The sequence below is a fragment of the Chiloscyllium punctatum genome, chromosome 18 (genome assembly GCF_047496795.1).
Source record: "Chiloscyllium punctatum isolate Juve2018m chromosome 18, sChiPun1.3, whole genome shotgun sequence".
NCBI classification, from domain to species: domain Eukaryota; kingdom Metazoa; phylum Chordata; class Chondrichthyes; order Orectolobiformes; family Hemiscylliidae; genus Chiloscyllium; species Chiloscyllium punctatum.
In genome coordinates this window covers 51,649,718-51,653,927 of record NC_092756.1, presented here as the reverse complement: position 1 = coordinate 51,653,927, position 4,210 = coordinate 51,649,718, and the positions used below count along the sequence as shown (strand labels likewise).

At 43.1% G+C, this 4,210-nt stretch overlaps 1 non-coding gene across 1 annotated transcript; it reads left to right on the top strand.

Annotated features, from left to right (window-relative positions):
• The first annotated feature begins 1,430 nt into the window (after positions 1 to 1,430).
• Positions 1,431 to 1,512, top strand: trnas-gcu (transfer RNA serine (anticodon GCU)). The gene has a single exon. It is a non-coding gene; the product is annotated as a tRNA-Ser (tRNA).
• The last annotated feature ends 2,698 nt before the right edge of the window (positions 1,513 to 4,210 follow it).

The window sequence follows — 4,210 nt, the reverse complement described above, 5'->3', positions numbered from 1 at the left end:
CACCTTCGGCTCTCTCTACACACATGTCTCTTCATGTTTTAGACACTTGCAGTATGTTTGTTGATCAAGGAGTCATTATCCAGAAAAGGTTGTTTCTCAATCCAAAAACACGGGTATTTTCCCATAAACTTGGCTTTGCTCAATATCACCTTCTGTCCGGATCCCTCAACACGACGACAAATTGAAGCTGCTCCATGTGAGGCTCAAAATTAAACCTTCGGCACTGCACAGCCCACTGTACTGGAACAGAGATACCGTGCAATGGTCACCTTCAGCACAGGAGCAACACATTAATGCTTACCTCCACATTCCTTGTTTTACCTGAACGTTTGGGAAACCGACTTTCTCTGATTCCATGGCTAGTAACGGGGATTATATGATCATCTTCACCAGTGGTTCTGTCCCCGAGTGAGGAAAGTGGTGAGGTACTTATTGTAAAGATGGGTAGATTGATGAAATGTACAATTTCATCTTTTGCCTTCACTAACCCATGAGCTTTTTATTTTGTTTTACAACTGTAGCAATCTTAAAATCTTCATCTTGAATAGGCTCAATGGCAGATCTCCATTGTGTCTCTGGCATCAAATTCCAAAATATAAACCCCCTCTGAATTCTTCCACTGCAGTCCTCTGTTTGGGAAGTGTTCCTGTTGTGGGAAATCCACTTCCCCTTGTGTCACCTGCTGCTCCCAGCATGCGCACTGGCACTGCACTCATATTCCTTCTGACACTTGCTCACTGTATTGCTGTGATCATACAGTGACTTGGTGTCGCACGGCCCAGGAACATGATACAGATCAAGGTTTTTCCATTGTTGAGTTTAATTGTCAGTTTAGCCTTATTTTGGATTTTGAAATTGTCTGTTCTGTACACAAGTGCGTGTCAAAAACGTCTGAGCGGAAGTTAGGTGTTCTGAATAATGACATTGAGCACTATGCACTCTCCTCCAGTCTGGAAAACAATTCCTCACAGGCAATTTAATAGACAATAGATAACAGGTGCAGGTGTCGGCCATTCTGTCCTTCGAGCCAGCAGCACCATTGATTATGAACATGGCTGAACATCCTCAATCTGTATCCTCTTCCTGCCTTATCCCCATAACCCTTGATTCCACTATCCTTAAGAGCTCTATCCAACTCTTTATTGAAAGAACACCTCCTGCTGTCTCGGGTTCTTCATTCCGAAAGCTTCAAATCTTCACAGAATTCAACAGACCTTCTTACATAGTCATTTCCTCATTTTTGTTCAGATCACTGTGTGCATAGTGTGACAGTGGGAGTGCATTTGCCCCACAACCCAGGGGTCAGACCATAGTCTTGGAACCGTACTGTGTTATTTATCATTTTACCAACACCAGGGAGAAATATCTGCTGCTCTGCATAATTTACCCAATTCAATTATTCATAAGGTCATAGTCATTCCTGCATCTGTGACGAGGTGGCCGAGAGGTTAAAGCGATGGGCTGCTAATCCATTGTGCTCTGCACGCGTGGGTTCGAATCCCACTCTCGTCGCTGTCATCAACGGCATTTTCGTGTTGCTGTTTTCAGATGATCACAGCTGTCATATTGAAACTGGAACGCTAATGGTCAGTTTATACGCATTTACACTATTACAAAATTTCAAAGAATGGTCTGAGCCTGTTGACTAAACTGTATTGAAATGTAGGTTGCATTGGGATAATGAAAGGGAGTGCGGTTTCCTTTTGCAAATCAAGTTGCTGTGAACGTTTTTTCGTATGAAAGACATCCAGGAAAATCAAATAACGAGAGCTGCGAAGTGCATGTTTATGCAAAGGGATTCTTAATGAACGTTTTGTCAGATGAAATCTGAAGGAGGTTGAGTAGAAGTAATTCATCATGGTGAGAAGAGCACAGCGAGACAGCACAAAATGATGGCGATATTTCAAAGGGGCAGGGCGTGGGTGTAGGGGCACTGAGAACTGGCTGTAAATGCACAGTGGAGAATTGCCAATGTGGGTGCCGTGCATGGGCACGGAAAGACTTACATATTGGTCTCGCCCTCGCCCCTTGCTCTCGCCATTGATGAATGCTGGACATAAGGCACAGATAAACACAAGATGAGGGAAGCAAGCTCCCTCTCGTTATGCACACACTGGATGCATCACATTGAACTATGAACAACTGGAGAAATCAGCATGTTACCTTTAGGGAGGGAAACTAAACTGTGGATCAATAACCGCAGATTCATGCAATATAAACATGAAAAATAATATAAAATGTAGGGTGTAGGTTTGCTTGCTCAGCTGTAGCTTTGATATCCAGACATTTCATTACTTGGCTAGGTAACATCATCATCAGTGGCAACCTCCAAGTGAAGCGAATCTGTTGTCTCCTGCTTTCTATTTATATCTTTCTCCTCGATGGGGTTCCTGGGATTTGTGGTGATGTCATTTCCTGTTTGTTTTCTGAGGGGTTGATAGATGGCATAGAGATCTATGTGTTTGTTTATGGCGTTGTGGTTGGAGTGCCAGGCCTCTAAGAATTCTCGGGCGTGTCTTTGATTAGCCTGTCCCAGGATAGATGTGTTGTCCCAGTCGAAATGGTGGTATTTTTAATCCGTGTGTAGGGCTACGAGGGAGAGAAGGTAGTGTCTTTTTTTGGCTAGCATGGAATTTTGTAGATGACGTTGGTTTTGTCTGTGGATTGTTCTGGTTCTTTTAAGTTTGTTAGTTTTTGTTTGAGAGTGTTGGTGGGTTTGTGTGCTACTAGGATTCCGAGGGGTCTTAGTAGTCTGGCTGTCATGTCTGAAACTTCTTTGATGTATGGTAAGGTTCTTATGGTTTCTGGCTGTGTTTGGTCTGCTTGTCGTGGTTTGTTCTTGAGGAATGTGTGGACTGTATTTTTTTTAGGTATCTGTTCTTCTCGAATACATTGTAAAGGTGGTTTTCCTCTGTTTTCCGAAGTTCGTCTGTGCTGCAGTGTGTGGTGGCTGGTTGGAATACTGTTCTGACGCAGCTTCGTTTGTGTATGATGGGATGGTTACTGGTGTAGTTAAGTATTTGGTCAGTGTTTGTCGCTTTTCTGTATGCAAAGGTTTGTAGTTCTCTGTTGTCCTTTCTTTCTACTGTGTCTTTCAGGAATGCGAGTTTGTTGTCGGTTTCTTCCTCCTTGTTGAACTTTATGCCTGTGAGAGTGTTGTTGATGATGTTAAATGTCTTTACTTTCTTGTTTCGTTTTGTGATGACAAAGGTGTCATCTGCGTAGCGGACCCAGATTTTGGTTTGATTGTTGCACGGGCTGTTTGTTCTAGTCTTTGCATTACCGCTTCTGCTATGAATCCTGATAGCGGAGATCCCATGGATGGGCCATTGGGGGTTTGTTTGTAGACTATGTTGTTGAAAGTGAAGTGGGTGGTGAGGCACAGGTCCACAAGCTTCATGATGTTTTCGTTGGTAATGTGATTGATGGTGGTTGGTGTGTGTGATGGTCTCTTGTAAAAGTGTGTTTCCTTTGCCAGGTCGATGTTGATCAAGGTGAACAGTGCTATTATGTCGAATGAGACCATTGCTTCCCCTTCCTCTACTTTGGTGTTTTTGATGATTTTTAGGAATTCCTGGGTGGAGTGGATGGAGTGCTGTGACTCTTCTATGAGGTATTTCAGTCTTGCGTGTAGTTCTTTGTCCAGTCTGTAAGTTGGTGTTCCGGGTAATGAGACTATGGGTCTGAGGGGGCTCCTGGTTTATGGAGTTTTGGTAGTCCAGTTCGACTTGGCCAACAAATTGATACTGGGACAGTCTAAACAAAGACATGCTCGAGAATTCCCGAGGCCTGGCACTCCAACAACAATGCCATAAACAAACACATCTATCAACCCCGCAGAAAACAAACCGGAAATGACATCACCACAAACCCAGGAACCCCATCCAGGAGAAAGGTATAAATAGAAAGCAAGAGACAACAGCTTCGCTTCACTTGGAGATCGCCACTGATGATGTTACCTAGCCAGGTAATGAAACGTCTGGATATCAAACCTACAGCTCAGCGAGTAAACCTAAACCTTAAACCTCAACCTGAGCTACAAACCTTCACGAACCTTGCGATTTAAAGTGTCTTTATACGCATATAATTAATAGACTTTTCGTTATAATACCCGTCTGGTTGAAAGAAGAAGACATCACATTTCAAGATAGAAGACAACGTTACCAATTTTGCTTTGAAATTGAGATTTATTTGATCATTTTACACAGTG